We start from the raw sequence: 16808 nt of genomic DNA, 5'->3' as shown, positions 1-16808 counted from the left end.
ATAGACCAACTTTAGATAGGGTTTGCTGGGTGGGCCAGGGAGAGGAAGCGGGGCTGGGGGGCAGGTACCCTGCAGACTCAATCGTAGCTATATGGTTTTAGTGCTTTAGAAATCTTGTAGGCATTTATGGAGATGTTGACATCTGTTAATTGTGGGTGGTGGGTACACAGGCAGTTGTAGTTCTCCTTGTAATTTTTCATATTCTTGAAGTATTATGCTTTCTCCTCCCTCATTTAAGTAAAAAGGCCCTGGAGCCCTTTTTGGTGGGGGGCAAAGAGGCCAGGGCAGCAGAGCAGGTCACTGAATTGCTGGATGGCTGTGTGGCCCCTGCTAGGTTATGAGCCCGTGAGCCCAGGACCAGGGTAATTCACTGTTGATTCCCTAGCATGGCCCGGGGCAGAGCAGTAGACACCCAGGTCATCTTATTTGGGATGAGCAGAGCGGTGACAGGGGTGGCATCCCCTTCACTCCTGTCTGCCAGGAGCACCTCGGGATGTGGCTCAAGGGGCCATCCACATGCCTGTTGAATGGACAGGGTGTGGGGCCGGGTCCTGCAGAGGGTCTGTCCCCTCCTCTTGGGCCCCAACCATGGAGGTCTTGAGAAGGAGTGAGCCTAGCTAGAGAGGGGGCTCTGGAGGGGTGCCTGCATCTTCCCTGGTCTAGGCCTCTGTGACAGACCCCAGAGGAAGTGGTCCCAGAACCATGAGTCCTCATCACTCTCCCTGCTTCAGTGACATGGGAGCAGAGCTCCAAATGCTTTAAGTGCCTGCCATGGGATTAGGTTTGGGAAGAAGGACCAGCAACAGGAACTCCCACCCCATCACAACAGCATGACCCTGGAATTTTGCATGCAGAATGTTCTCAACTCTGAGGTCCTCCATCAGGATGCTGATTCCAGCAAGTAGCCAAGGGATCAAGAAGGAATGACCTTGCATGATGTTCAAAAGTAAAGATATTGGTGCCTTCACCCTAGATCCCTGGGGAGGGTGTTGGCAGGTACTTCGATGAGCCAGCTCTGGGTGGCTGGCAAGGCCAGGAGAGCCCACTTGGGCTCTGTTTGCGATTGTGAGTTCTGATTCTTTTTTTTATGGCCACACCTGAGCCATATGGTAGTTCCCTGGGCCAGGGATTGAATATGAGGCGCAGATCCTTTAACCCACTGTGCTGGGCTGAGAATCAGACCCGCGCCTCCACAATGGCCTGAGCTGCTGCAGTTGGATTCTTAATCCACTGCGCCACAGTGGGAATTCCCGTTTTTAAACTAAATCCTCATGCACCTTATTGACTCATTCGTTCAAGAAGTTGGACTCTATTTCATGTCGCCTCTGGGCCAGGCCCTGTGCTAGAAGGGCTGGAAGGACTCACAGGGGGTCCCCACCCTGTGAGCTCCCTCTGGGAGCTGGAAGTCATGTTAGGTTGGGAAGAGCTGGGTGGGGCCTGAGGGGGCAGGGGGTGCTGCGGGCAGACTCCAGAGCAGCCTATATGTCAGGGCCAGGTGAACTGCAGGCTCCAGGAGTGTGTGTGTGTGAGAATGTGGCTGGTGGGGTTGGGGGGAGGGTTGCCTGAGAATGTGCGTGCATGTGTTTGCTGAAAAAGTGTGCATGTGTCTGGAAGGACCTTGTAACTCAGACTGGGCTCCTGTGGGTGGGGCAGTCACAGAGGGCATGACAGGGTCAGGGTGGCTGGGCTGGAGGGTAGGGCAATGTCAGAGGACATGAACTTGAGTCAGGTCCTTTCCTGGTCTTTCATGGGGGTCTGGGCTATGCAGGTTCAGAAATGACATGGGGCCACTTGGACTCCGGGCAGCATGGGATATCCAGTTTCTGGTAAACATGGAATTGGTTCCTCCCTGACTATGGAAGAGGGACAGAGATGAGTTGCAGAGGGCAGGGAAGATAATGGGATGATGCTGAGTAATGGAGGCTCATTCCTCATAGGGACCACAGGGCACCAGGGCTCATGGGTGGCCCAGTGAGGAAAACTATCACCAAATCAATGAAACAGGTCTCTTGTTATATTCGGGCTTGTGAGGGATACTCTTTTTTTTTTTTTTTTTTTTTAGGTTTGACGAGGTCTCTTACTTTGAAAAGGGTCAGCTTTGGAAAGGGCCAGAGGTGATGGAAAAGTCAAGCTGAGAAATCTTACTCCTGAGCATCTATCTGGAGAAAATCATAATTCAAAAAGATACATGCATCCTAATGTTCATAGCAGCACCATTTACAATAACCAAGATATGGAAGCAACCTAAGTGTCCATTTGAGATGAATGGACAAAAAAAGATGTGATACATATATACAATGGAATATTACTCAGCCATGAAAAAGAATGATTAAATAATGCCATTTGCAGCAACATGGATGGACACAGAGACTCTCATACTAAATGAAATAAGTCAGACAGAGAAAGGCAAATACCATATGATATCACTTGTATGTGGAATCTAAAAAAAAAAAAGATAAAAATGAATTTATCTGTAAAACAGAAATAGACCCATAGACATAGGAAAACTTATGGTTACCAAAGGGGAAAGTAGGTGGGGAGAGGGATACATCAGGAGTTTGGGATTAACAGAGATGCACTACTATATATAAAAGAGATAATCAAAAAGGATCTAGGGTATAGCACAGGGAACTATATTCAATATTTTGTAATAACCTATAAGGGAAAAAAAATCTGGAAAAAATACATATAACTTGAATCACTTTGCTGTATATCTGAAATTAACACAACGCTGTGAATCAACTGTACTTCAATACAAAAAATAATTAATTATAAAAAAGGGAAAGAAAGAAAAGGCAAGATTAGAAGGGCACACGTGCCTGCCAAGATCCAAATACACTTCTCCAGGATGTAGTGAATTCAATAAAGAAAGAGACCCTCAAACTAAGTAATTAGATTGGAGGATAGGAATATAAATCTGGGCCCAAGTGAAGATAATTCTGTTAGCTTTTATATATAACACAATTTATGTTTACTTAAAAAAAAATCAATGTCAATGCACTCTTTGTGGATGCTTGTACCTTCCTTCTCATATTTGGGCATCGCCCTTGTCCATAAACCTCCAAGCAGCGTGGTGTGGCAGCGAAAACACCAGAGAGGACTCAGACTCATTTCTGGTCCTGCTCTCTGACCCTGGGCAAGCCCCTTGACCTTCCTCAGCCTTGATTCCCTGTTGCTAAAATGAGGGTTTTCATTAGATAATCTCTGATGCTGATGAAATATGCCATGTGCAGGATGCCGCTTGATATGTGACATAGTATCTGGATGTGTTTTGCCCTAGAAGTTAAATAAAAAACAAACATAAACATAGAATAAAATAGGAGTAGAAATGCGATTCTCACATCATTTAATCTCAAAAGTTGCATTTCCTGAAAGTCTGGTTCTTTTTTTTTTTTTTTTTAAGAAACACTGCTGCCAAATCCCAACATTCATTATTCACTCTTGATTTTCACCTATGCCTGAACTTCAATAGCATGCTTTGCTTTCTACAAAAGCCCAGAGGCATGAAATGGGTTAGCTCTTGGAAAACTGGGAGGTGAGTATATTTTTCTATTGATTATAAAAGTCATATATTTTAATGAGGAAAAATTTTAAAGGACGGAAAGACCTGAAGAAGAAAATAAAAATTGCCTGTAACATTACTCTCCAGAGGAAAGTGTTGTTAATATTTTATGTGCTTCCTTTTAAACTTTTCTGTGGCATATAAATTTAAATATGGAAATCTTAAAATTGCGGAAAACTACAAATAAACAAGCACTCATATATCCACCATAATGAATCAGCAGCTGTCAATATAGATCACATTTTTTGTGGTTTTTTTTTTGTTTTTTTTTTTTAAATTTCTGAAGAGTTAAAACATAGTGTACAGGTCTCCCTGACCCCTACTTTGGGCTCTTTGCAACAAGTATTGTGATTTGAGTATCTTTTTCTTTTTCTTTTCTTTTTTTCTTTTTTTATGCCTGCACCTGCAGCATATGGAAGTTCCTGGGTAGCGAACTGAATCTGAGGTACAGTTGTGACCTATGCCCCACCTGTGGCAATGCTGGATCTTTTAACCCACTGCCCCGGGCTGAGGATCAAACCCACACCTCTGCAGTGACCTGAACTACTGCAGTGGGATTCTTCACTCACTGTGCCATGGAGGTGAAACTGACAGCATTAATGGCCTGAACCTAGCCAGAACTCAGATTGGGACTTGAATCCACATGCTGGCACTTGAACCCAGCCTAAACCCAGAATGGGACTTGAACACCTGTGCTAGGACTCAAACCCAGACAAAACCCAGATTGGACTTGAACCCACGTTTTATTTATTTATTTTGTCTTTCTGCCTTTTCTAGGGCTGCTTCCTGCATATGGAGGTTCCCAGGCTAGGGGTCGAATCAGAACTGTAGCCACCGGCCTATGCCAGAGCCACAGCAACGCGGGATCTGAGCCGCGTCTGCAACCTACACCACAGCTCACGGCAATGCTGGATCCTTAACCCACTGAGCAAGGCCAGGGATTGAACCCGAAACCTCATGGTTCCTAGTCGGATTCGTTAACCACTGCGCCATGACGAGAACTCCATGAACCCACATTTTAAATAAGAATCACTCACCTGGTGTCTGGACTTTCTGAGGTTCAGGTTTTTTTATGCCTCCATGCAGAAGTAATTCAGTAAGAGACAAAGTGATAGGCAAGAAATAGATATTAAGATAGGATACTTGGAGAGATGCAAGGGGCCAGGCAAAGAGGCTCTGCCCGGAGGAGTAGGGGGCTATGGTTTTATCATCCAAGGGGAGTGGGGGTGGGAAAAGACACCTTGTTTCTCTTTCTTTGAGTAGTAGCTCCTCCTTGGTATCAGGTAAGAGAGTATTTGACCCTATATGGTCAAACTAGGACTGTCGTGGTGCTTATTCAAATCAGCAGAAAGGCTGTCCTTAAACTCCTGCCTTGGTCTGAATCTGAATGCAGGCCTCAACCCATTTCCCACCCAATGACCTGTGGCGTATTTTGTACCTCCACTAGTCAAGCGAGCCTGCCTTGTTCTTATAGTCCTCTTGAGCAGTTATTAACTTGCAGTGATCTCCCACAGTTCCCTAGGTTTTTCTATCCATGGTCCCTTATTTGGACTTCTACAACTACTTGTGCTTACTCCATCCTTATCAGAGGGAACTCCCCATGAGTACTGTTTCAATTTGTTTTTTTTTTTGTGGGCTTGTATACATACTGGTATCTATGAGTAATGTAGAATATTGTTTTCTATGCTTCAAAAATGTATGTGAATAATATCATACTAAAATTTTCATTTTGCAACTTTTTGTGATTAAACACTATGTTTTTGAGAAATACCAATGGCATAGAGGTTTAGTTGATTTTTTTTTTTCTCTTTTTCTTTTTATGGCCACACTTTGGACATATGAAAGTTCCTGGGCTAGGACTGGAATCAGAGCTGCACCTGAGGCCCTATGCCACAGCCACAGCAATGTGGTATGGGAACTGCATCTGCAAGCTTTGCAACAGCTTGTGGCAACACTGGATCCTTAACCCTCTGAGGGAGGCCAGGGATCAAACCCATACCCTGACAGACACTATGCTGGGTTACTAACCTGCTGAGCCAGAATGGGAACTCTGAGATCTAGTTTTATTTACGTGCTGAATAGTTTTTTTTTTTTTCTTTTTGCCATTTCTTGGGCCGCTCTCGTGGCATATGGAGCTTCCCAGGCTAGGGGTCTAATCAGAGCTACAGCAACACGGGATCCGACCCGCGTCTGCAACCTGTGCCACGGCTCACAGCAACACCGGATCCTTAACCCACTGAGCAAGGCCAGGGATCGAACCCGCAACTTCATGGATCCTAGTTGGATTCGTTAACCACTGCGCCATGACGGGAACTCCTGAATAGTGTTTTATTGAATAGATATTAATGTTTCATTTATCAATTCTGTGAGTAGTGGATATATGAGTTTTTATATGTGTATCTATATAATTTTTTTTTTACTTTGGTTTTTTTCAAGAACTATTTTACAGTGAAAATTGCCTCATATCATTGACAAGTCTTAAAAACATCATGTTTGAATGTTGAGTTTTATTCCATCTAATGGATGCAGTAAAATTTATTTAACCACTAATGGTGTGGTCTAGCATTGTTCTGGAGAATCACCTAGGTACCTAATGCCATGGACCCACATGAATAAATTTGAGTTTGAGGGAATCCCTGGCATCTACGGAATACAAGCTGTGTGAACTCGGCAAGTTCCTTCACTTCTACAAGCCTCCTAATTTCCACCTGGACTGAGGAGGGCATAGTAATATACTCAGTCTCAGGGTTGCTTGGAATACTGCAGGCACGGTCAGCATATCACCCAGTTTATCTTAAATGAGCACTGTTACTGAGAGCTGTTGAGAATTAGGTTTCCTCTCTGAGGCTAGTTTTCTCTTGGGAGCCTTGAAATTACAGGGGCTTTGTTTGGGGGATATAGGGCATTTTCTAGTCCAAAACTTTCAAACTGCAAGGTGCATAAGAATCTCCTGGGTTCGCACTGAAATGCAGATTCTGATCAGTAGGTCTGGGGCTCCTGGGAACCTGCATTTCTAAGCAGCCCCCTGGGTGAGGCAGGTCTGGTCAGCAGCAGCAGCAGCAGCAGCAGCAGCAGCAGTGAGGTTTTGATCACTTGGACCTCTTCCACTGCTTCCCTCTCCCCCCCACCCCCAACCTGGGGTCCCGTCTGGGTGATGATTGCGGTTGGCTGAGGTCACAGGTAGACCCTCCCTCCCTCCTTTCCTCCCTTCAGGGGCAGGTCTGGGGACCCTCCTGTGCCTTAAGGCTCCTGAGGAGTGTGGGTGCTTCCAGGGGTATCCTGGCAAAGTCTGAAAGAAAAGCACCTTTTCTTTTTCTCTGCAATACTCCTGAATTAATTTGTTTTTGCAATCAAGGATAAGAGGTGGGAAAACAAAAACAAAAACCTCACCTTTATTAGATAATGTGTCATCCTGTTATCGGTAACTAATAGTTAATTTTATTTGACTGGATTGACTCAGTAAATATTTTGTTATTACTTAATAAGCTGAAAGTTTTTTTTTTTCTTCAAATTAAACATGCAAGAACAAATCTAACCTATGAATCTTGGTCTTGTGCTAAGAGGATGTTACCACATCTGTATAAAAATAAGAGATCCAATCAGCCAGAGAAAAAATCCTTGCTGTCTATATCAGCTGGGGAGAAGCAGGGGGGTGGGGAGAGGAAGGGAGTTTCTCACTTGCTCCTTGCCACCTCCCATCAGAAGACATCCCCCCACCACCATCACCACAACGGTTGCCTAGTTTCCAGCTGATGTGAGGCAGAGAAATGAGAAGTGACTCCTGCTTCCCAGTGCACTCCATTCCATATGTGCGGCCACTGCCAACCCCCACGGCCAACCCCGCTCCTCTGGCCCTCCTCTTTGATCTTCTCCTCGCCTGCCCCCATGTGTCTCACCCTCCCCTTCCGACACTGTTCCTGAGCTGTTTCTCCTTGTGTCCTCAAACATCTTCCGTGACTTTGCTCTCCTCCCGTACTGTGCTAATTGAGGACACCATGACCCACATGCATGTGCATCTTCCCCCTCTTCCCCCTTGGGCTTCCCCCAGATCACATTCACCCTCATCCCTGCAGCCTCTCAGGGGGGTGAGGTGCCCATCTCCACTCAGCACCACATGTGCATTTGTCCTGACTACTCACAGTATGAGCTCTGGAAGGTCAGGGATTAATTTCTTATTCAAGGCTTATTCTTTTTTTTTTCTTTTTTTCTTTTTAGGGCCCCACCTGTGGCATATGGAGGTTCCCATGCTAGGGGTAGAATTGGAGCTGTAGCTGCTGGCCTACACTATAACCACAGCAACGTCAGATCCTTAATCCACTGATCGAGGTCAGGGATCAAACCCAAATCCTCATGGATACTAATCAGATTCGTTTCCACTGATCGATGATGGGAACTCCTCAGGGCTAATTTTTATACAAGAATTTCTCAGAGTTCCTTGTGGCACAGTGGGTTAAGAATGTGGAGTTGTCACTGCTGTGGCCTAGGTTTGATCCCTGGCCCAGGAACATGCTGCAGGCATGGCAAGCAAAAAAACAAAACAACCCCCCCCACCCGAATTTCTTATTCTTATCCTCATGTTCCAGTGGCCTTCAATAAATGTTTGTTTAATGAGAGAGAACTATTGGCTCTCAAGTCTCTCTCTCTCTTTTTTTTTGCTTTTTAGGTCCACACCCAGGGCATATAGAAGTTCCCAGGCTAGGGGTCAAATCAGAGCCATAGCTGCCAGTCTACGCCATAGCCACAACAACGCCAGATCTAAGCTGGCCAAATCTGCGACCTACACCACAGCACATGGCAATGCCAGAACCTTAACCCACTGATTGAGGCCAGGGATCAAACCTGCATTCTCGTGGATACTACTCGGGTTTGTTTCCACTGAGCCACAAAGGAAACTCCATCAAATCTGTATTGTTAAAACCTGACCTATTCTTCTTGATGGCTCATATATCAGCTGGCATCCATGAGATATGTCACTAGAAGCCCAGACCCAAAGTGTCCAAAATTGGAGCCATTGTCTTCTTCAGTTGGCCTGAGTCCACTGTCCTCATTGCTTGTTGTTCACTGTAGAAATCTGGACTTATTATTGGCTTTCTCTTGACTGAATGGGGATTTCTTCATTCAATCCCCCTCCACATCCCATCAATTTACTCCCACCCTGTTCCCTCCTCTAGGACTCAGTGATGGGTTACAGACTAGCCTTGAACCCAGAACCTGGTTCATGTCACTAACAGCTATGTTTCTACTACAGGGCCTCAGGGACAGCCAGGGTCAGGTGCCCACCCGGACCCCACCTCAGTTGACAAATAAAGAGGATGGGTGTGTGGGTTCCATCTCCATCATGGTATCCAGATCTCTTCAGTGCTAGTAGTAATTTGGCAAGTAATTGTTCCAAGGTCGCTTTGTAATTTATAGTGGGAGCCTCATCTGCTCTAGACACCTCTGCAAATTGAGAATCAATAATTCTACCAATCAGCAGTCAAGAAGGATCCCAAAAATCTTACACAAAATTTGTCTACAAAAAGGCATAAGCAGCACAGTCTTTGAGGAAGAGAAGCCTTCTCACTCTTTCATAACACTTAGACGTGAAGAATGTCTACTGCTTTAAGGCAGACAAGCAAATAAACTCACTCTCTCAAAACATAATTTTTTTTTATTTATTAAAAATACTGTATTTGGCACTACCTGTGGCATGTGGAAATTCCCAGGCCAGGGATCAAAACCTCGCCACAGCTGTCTATAACCAGAGCCACAGCAGTGACAATGCCAGATACTTAATCCCTGAGCCACAAGGGAACTCCTCTCAAAACTTAAATTTAGTAAGAGTAATGGATGGGGAGGGAATCCGAGACTTCAGTTCTGGGCTGTTATCATAAAGAACTTTAGAAATATATAAAAAATATATATTTCTGGCCAAATTGGTAAACTCAATTCCCAAATTTAATGAAAATCAAATAAACTACTAATAGGACCATTAATCAAGTCCAGGAAAATATATGGGGTTGGGAGCCAGTGTTCTCTGCTGGAGTCAGCCTAACCTCACGCCTTTGCCTGGTGGAGGGAAAAGGCTGTAGATGGATGATGGAGGTTGATGCCTTTGAGAGGCAAAGGGTTCTGCTTTTATTTTTTAAGCATTCTCTCATTGCTGCTCTTTGTCTCGAGACTCCTGCAAGATGTTTCGTGTCTGAACTGAGGAGATAGTGAATCAAGGAATCTTGCTCCACTGGAAAACCCCCCACCCCCTGCCATGGTCCACAGGGAGTGCACTGCTCCAAGAAACTTCAAGGGTGGGCTCCATGCAGGGAGCTCTCTGGACATAGTTTGGTTTCCCCAAGGTTCCAGGGCGGGGGTCGGGGTGTTGAAGAGGGGTCGGGCTTTCACAGTTGTCCTGTACTAGCTGTGAGCTGCCAGAGGCCATGCTCCCCTAACTCAAGCTCAGGCTCCCATCTTGGCCTCAATTCCAATAGCAGGGGGGACAGGGTGGCCAGGAGGAATGGCTTCCAGCGTGGGGGGCTGCAACCAGACCTCAGGGTATGAAAGAGTGGCCTTTGAGAGTTTTCTGGACGGCCCAGCAGGCTACTATGTGTCTTTCTATGGGCAGTTAGTTCTCTGCTTTTACTGTCACATCTCCCACAGGTATAAAGAAGAAAAGGTTTCCTGCCACCTAGCGCTACAGGGGTCAAGTCAATCCCTACTGCTCTCACCAACCCTATAACAGTGTGCTCTTGTGTGTGTGTGTGTGGGGGGGGGGTCAGGATAGAGAAAACCGGGAAGCACCCTGTGCTTTGGATAAATGGAGCCCCTAGCTAATTTAATACATAGCTCAGGAAGAATTTCAGTGACTCTAGATCTTGTATCCTCCTGTACTTAGTAAAGCACTAAAATCATTAACTTGAGATATCTGTTCTTTGTGATCAGCAGTAATCTAATCTTTTTATGCTTAATTACATGTTTTTTCAAGCTGAAAACAGTTCCTGTATATCCTGACTTGTCCCCTAACTCGTTGGAGAAGTTCCCCAGAGCTACTGAAAGGCTATAGTCTCCCAGGCTATAGTCCTCCGTAATGTCCCAGGAGAAAACTTAACTCATTGCTCTCACGTTGTGTATTTTCTTCAGGTGACATTGCAACACCCTGCCTTTTATTCTGGAACAAAGCCACCCTGCTCCACTGACCACTCCTCTCTTTCTACCTCAGCTTCCTCCCATCACTGCTCCCAAAAAGCAGCACTCTGTCCAAAGGGCTTAAATGCAGCCTGAGCAGACTTGTTCTTGAAGACGCAGGTTAGTGCCACCCCTCTAGGGAGTTCATGACCCACTTCGGCCAGGTTTGGTCCTTTATTGGTGGCTGTGGCAGTGTCCACACCTCCCCTTCTATAATGCTTTGGTTGTCAATCTTGGCATTGCTTGTTGAAATGTCTCCCTTACTAAATTGGAGGCTCTGTCAGGTCAGTTACCTGCTTCCAGTCACATCGCAGTGGACAGTTTCCTCTGTCTGTGCATTACTACACAAATTGGGGTGTGTGGGGAAGGAACCCATGCTCACCCTCATGCTCACCCACAAGGACTCTGGAAGGTCAAGCCAGTCCAACCCAGAGCTGTGTGACTCCTGTGGGGCCCAGGGACATTTCTTGGCCACATGAGTACATAGGACTTTAAGACCAAACATCTGGTCAGTGGCATTGGGAAATCAAGTCCCTGGGACCCTGGGGAGGTGACTCTTTAAATACAGAAGGGAGTTTATCACTGCCCTTGGCCTCTGGGTGGAAAGGCCTGAGCTTGGTAGAAGCAGGTGCTGAGATGTTTGAGTTGCACCTGCATCTTTATCCCATGACCCACTGCTAAGGCTGTCTTCCCAGCTTCTCAAGAGCCCCACTGACTTATTTGTCTGTTTATGACAACACCACACTGTCTTCAAATTACTGTAGTTTATAGTCCATCTTCAAATCAAGGAGTGTTTGTTATCTGACTTTGTCCTTAATTCCAAAATTGTTTTGGGTGTTCTAGGTCCCTTGCTTTTATGTATAAATTTTATAATCAGTTTGTCAATATGCACAAAAATCCTTTTGAGATTTTGATTGGGATTATGTTGGATTAATTTGGAGAGAACTGATACCTTAACAATATTAACCCTTCTGATTCATGAACATGATATGTGTCTCCTTTAAATTTTCTCAACAGTGTTTCACAATTTTTAAATCTTTCTGTGAGACTTATCCCCAAGTGCTTAATATTTTCTGATGTTATTATGAGTGGTATTTTTAAATTATTAATGATTAAGAAAATTTTTAGTATATGGAAATACAGTTTTTTTTTTGTTTTTTGCATATTGCTCTTGTGACCTACAAATGTTTTAAACACACTTATTAGGTCCAGTAATTAAAACATATTTCAGGAGTTCCTGTTGTGGCTTAGGGGTTAACAAATCCAACTAGGAACCATGAGGTTGCAGGTTCAATCCCTGGCCTCACTCAGTGGGTTAAGGATCTGGTGTTGCCATGAGCTGTGGTGTAGGTCACAGAAGCAGCTTGGATTCCGTGTTGCTGTGGCTGTGGCTGTGCTGTAGGCCAGTGTACAGCTCCAATTAGACCTCTAGCCTGGAAACCTCCATATGTTGCAGGTGCAGCTCTAGAAAAAACAAACAAACAAAAATTCCATTGGATTTTATACATAGATAATCATGTCACCTGTGAATAGAGATTGATTTTACTTCCTTTTCAATCTGGATGCTTTATCATTGTACTGACTTGAATTTCCAGTGTGAAGTTGAAATTGTGAGAATGGACATCCTTGTCTCATTCCTGATTCAGGGGGAATTTCTTCCGTTATTCTCCATTGAATATGATGTTTTTACAGGTTTTTTTTTTTTTTTTTTTTTTTTTTTGTGAATACCCTTTATCAGGTTGAAGAAGCTCCCTTCTACTCACACTTTGCTGAGTGTTTTTTTTCTTTAAATCACAAATGGATGTTAGATCTTTTCAAATGCATCTATTGAGATGAACATATGGTTTTTCTGTTTCAGTTTATGTGGGGATTACATTGGTTGATTTTTGAATGCCGTATCAGTCTTTCATTCCTGAGATAAATCCCACTTGGTCATGATGTATTATTCTTTTTATGTATTGTTGGATTTGATTTACCAAAATTTTATTAAGAATTTTTACATCTATATTCACAAGGAGTATTGAGCTATAGTTTTATTTTCTTGTAAAAAAAAATAAAACCGTAGCTGGTTTTAGTATCAGGGTAACGCTGACTTTATACAACCAGTTGGGAAGTATTCCATTCTCATTTTCTGGATTAAATTTGTGTAGAACTGGTATCCTGAATTTTTGGCAGAAGTAATTAATGCATCCATCTGGGCCTGGAATTTTCTCTGTGGAAAAACTTAAACCACGATTCTGTTTTCTTAATAGAAATAAGAATAAATAGGATATTTGTTTCCTTTTGACTGAGCTTTAGTAGTTGGTTTCTTTCAAGAAATTTGTCCATCTCTTCTGCATTTTTAAATATATTGGCTACTTTAGGAAATTATGGTAGTTTCCTAGGTTTCTGTAACAAATTACCACAGCTTAAAACAACAGAAATGTAAGAATCTGAAAAAGAATGGATATGTGTATATGTATAACTGAATCGCTTTGTTGTACAGCAGAAATTATCACAACATTGTAAATCAACTATGCTTCAATAAAACTTTAAAAAATGAAAGAGGAAGCCCTGTCTTGGCTTAGTGGTTAACGAATCCGACTAGGAACCATGAGGTTGCGTGTTCGATCCCTGGCCTTGCTCAGTGGGTTAAGGATCTGGCGTTGCCGTGAGCTGTGGTGTAGGTTGCAGACGTGGCTTGGATCCTGCGTTGCTGTGGCTCTGGTGTAGGTAGGCAGCGACAGCTCCGATTTGACCCCTAGCCTGGGAACCTCCATGCCACGGGAGCAGCCCAAGAAATGGCAAAAAGACAAAAAAAAAAAAAAAAAAAGAAAGAAAGAAAAAAAAAAAACAAACACCAACAGAAATGAATTGTCTCACAGTTCTAGAGGCTAGAAGTCTGAAATCAAGGTGTTGGCAAGGTTGGTTCTCTGTCTCACGCCTCTGGGACATGTTTTGGGCAGTTGCTGGCAATCCTGTGTGCTTCCTGGCTTATAGGTGCTTTGTTCCAATCTCTTCCTTCTTTCTTCACATGCCATTCTCCTTGCATGTTTCTCTGTGTCCAAATTTCCCTCTTCTTATAAGGACACTTGTTATTGGATTTAAGGCTCAACGCCATACAGTATGACCTTATCTTAACTTGATTATATCTGTAAAGACCCTGTTTCCAATGAGGTCACATTGACAGGTGTCAGGAAAACAGGAATTTTTTTTTGTCTTTTTGCCTTTTTAGGGCTGCACCTGCTGCATGTGGAGGTTCCCAGGCTAGGGGTCGAATTGGAGCTGTAGCTGCTGGCCTATACCACAGCCACAGCAATGCCAGATCCGAGCTGTGTCTGCGACCTACACCACAGCTCATAGCAACCCCAGATTCTTGACCCACTGAGCAAGGCCAGGGATTGAACCCACAGCCCATGGTTCCTAGTCGGATTCATTTCCACTGTGTCACGATGGAAACTCACCTAGACAGGATTTTTGATTCCAATATTCAACAAGCACATACTTATCATCCTTTTATTACCTGTGGAATCTGTAGAAATGCCTCTTCTCTCACTGATGATTTTGGTTATTTGCAACTTCTCTCTCTCTTTCTGATAAGTCTGAGTAGACATTTAAAAATATTACTTTTTTCCCAAGGAAATGGCTTTGGTTTCATTGATTTATTTCTATTGATTTTCTGCTTTCTTTTTTTTCTATTTCTATTATTTTCTTTCTTCTACTTACTTTGGGTTTAATTATCTCTTTTTTCTATCAATCCTATTCTATCAGATTTTTATTCATGTAATTTGAAGCTCTTATATTTGGGGCATAAATGGGTACAATTTTTATGGCATGTGATGAAATGAATGCTTTATTATTATCAAATAATCATTTTGGTCCATGGTAATATTTTTTGCTCTGAAATTTACTTTATCTGATCTTGATATAGCCCCTCCAGTCTTTTTTTTTTTTTTTTTTTTTTTTTTTTTTTTACTTAGTGTTACCAGGATTTATCTTTTTTCCATCCTTTTATTTTTAATGTATTTATCTATTTATTTAAAATGTATTTCTTATAGCAGTGTGTGAGAATTGCTTTTTCATCTACTATAACAATATCTACCATTTAGTTGGGAATACTTATCCATTTATATTTAATGTAATTATTGATTTTATTAAGTTTAAATCTATCACTTTGCTATTTTCTTTTTCTCCATATATTCTCTGCTTTCTTTTTCCAATTTTTCTGTCTTCTTTGGGATTTATCTTTTTTATTTTCTTTTTTTAGGGCTGCACCCACGGCATATGTTGGTTCCCAGGTTAGGGGTCGAATCGGAGCTACAGCTGCCAGCCTATGCCACAGCCACAGCAATGTGGGATCTGAGCTGAGTCTGGGACCTGTACCACATCTCACGGCAACGCCAGATCCTTAACCCACTGAGCAAGGCTAGGGATTAAACCCGCAACCTCATGGTTCCTAGTTGGATTCATTTCTGCTGCACCGTGATGGGAACTCCTTCTTTGGGATTTATTAAATATTTTAGAAATTAATTTATGTTATCTTCTTCGTTAACTTCATTTCGTGGTCACTTTAAGTTTCATAGTATACATCTCTATCTTGCCTTTTTTTGACATTTAAATATTTGTTTATAAAATACATTTCATATTATATTTTATTAACAAATGATCAGATTCAGACATTAATATGAAAAATGAAAAATAAATTATTTTACCCTCTACAGTTTCACATACAATTGTAGGTCATTCATAGAACAGACACAAGCATACAAAATAAGGTAAGATATGATATTTTACTCTTCAGTAAAGAGCCTCTGGAGGCAGAAAGAACAGAAAGTATGGTTTGTTTTTGCTTTCTGTTTTATTTTTATTTACTTTAATGATATTTAGCTTGAGCAGTAATGTCATAGGATGGTTTGTGTGTTTTCTCAGAGACTCAGCTAAAATATGCTTTTTGAAGGGAAATCTTCAAATTTAGAACCCTACAAATCTATGTATATGAGGGTGTCTTCCCCTAAGTTATATAATTGCAGCTGTGTAAGTGTTCAAAGCCATAACTAATAACTCTGGCACAATAGGGACCATTCATCAAAAAATCAAATAATAATTATGCACACAAAATACTTACTAGTAGTTCCAACCTGGTTTTGATCAGCCATATGCTGCTCTATTCTTCATCAGCCCCAAGGGCCACTAATGCTAAGCAAGACTCATAGGGTCCTGACAAAAGTGTAAAGACTTGTTAAACAGTAGGAAGAAAAAAAAAAAAAGAAAGAAAGAAGGAAAGAAAAAGAAACAGAGCAGGTAGAAGAAAGAGGGGCAAAAATAAAATTGTTAAGAAAGAATAATAGGAGTTCCCGTTGTGGCTCAGTGGTTAATGAATCCAACCAGTATCCATGAGAGTGTCAGTTCGACCCCTGGCTTTGTTCAGTGGATTAAGGATCTGGCATTTCCAAGAGCTGTGGTGTAGGTCGATCCCACATTGCTGTGGCTTGGCTGTGGCAGCAGCTGCAGCTCTGATTCGACCCCTAGCCTGGGAACTTCCATAGGCTGTGGGTCCAGCCCTAAAAAGCAAATAGACAAAAGCTACCTTCAGAAGCTGCGTTGGAGAGGTTCAAATTCCCATCCTCTTCAACTTGTCCTACCTTTGCAAATAAGCTCTCGTCTTCAAAAACCCTTGAAACTAATTTTATTACTTAAAAGTCAGAGCATAATTCTCTTATTTAGGCTTAGAGTTTTCTTTTACCTTTAGTGCAATTAATTTGTCAGTGAGTCATGACAAGTTCCAACCAGTGGTTTCACCACAAATGAGTAAAAATTATCACTTTTTTTTCACACCCACAGCATGTGGAAGTTCCTGGCCCAGGAATTGAACCCACGCTACAGCAGCAACACAAGCCGCTGCAGTGACAATGCTGGATCCTTAACCCGCTGTGCCACAAGAGAACTCCAGAAATTATCGCTTTTGCAAATGTTTTATTTACACACTGTAAATCCATTTAACTGCTCACTTCTAATACATGTATACACACACATAATGAATCATAGTTAGGGATGTTGAAAGATAGAATGAAAGGTGCATAGGATTTTGAATATGGCACATTTGGATTTT

The 16808-nt window shown here is 42.7% G+C and overlaps 1 long non-coding RNA gene across 1 annotated transcript in view; it reads left to right on the top strand.

The window, feature by feature from the left end:
- Positions 1-2868, top strand: part of LOC106506245 (uncharacterized) — a 32798-nt gene extending 29930 nt beyond the window's left edge. The window contains exon 3 of the long non-coding RNA XR_014830391.1: positions 2063-2868. This is a non-coding gene — a long non-coding RNA (uncharacterized LOC106506245). The remainder of the gene's footprint in view (positions 1-2062) is intronic.
- Positions 2869-16808: the final 13940 nt, after the last annotated feature.

Source organism: Sus scrofa, chromosome 15, assembly GCF_054392235.1.
Source record: "Sus scrofa isolate SSC_HxYL_T2T_F1_AM1 chromosome 15, Sscrofa_HxYL_maternal_Yorkshire_Landrace_v2.0, whole genome shotgun sequence".
Taxonomy (NCBI): Eukaryota; Metazoa; Chordata; class Mammalia; order Artiodactyla; family Suidae; genus Sus; species Sus scrofa.
This window is presented reverse-complemented; position numbering and strand designations above follow the sequence as displayed.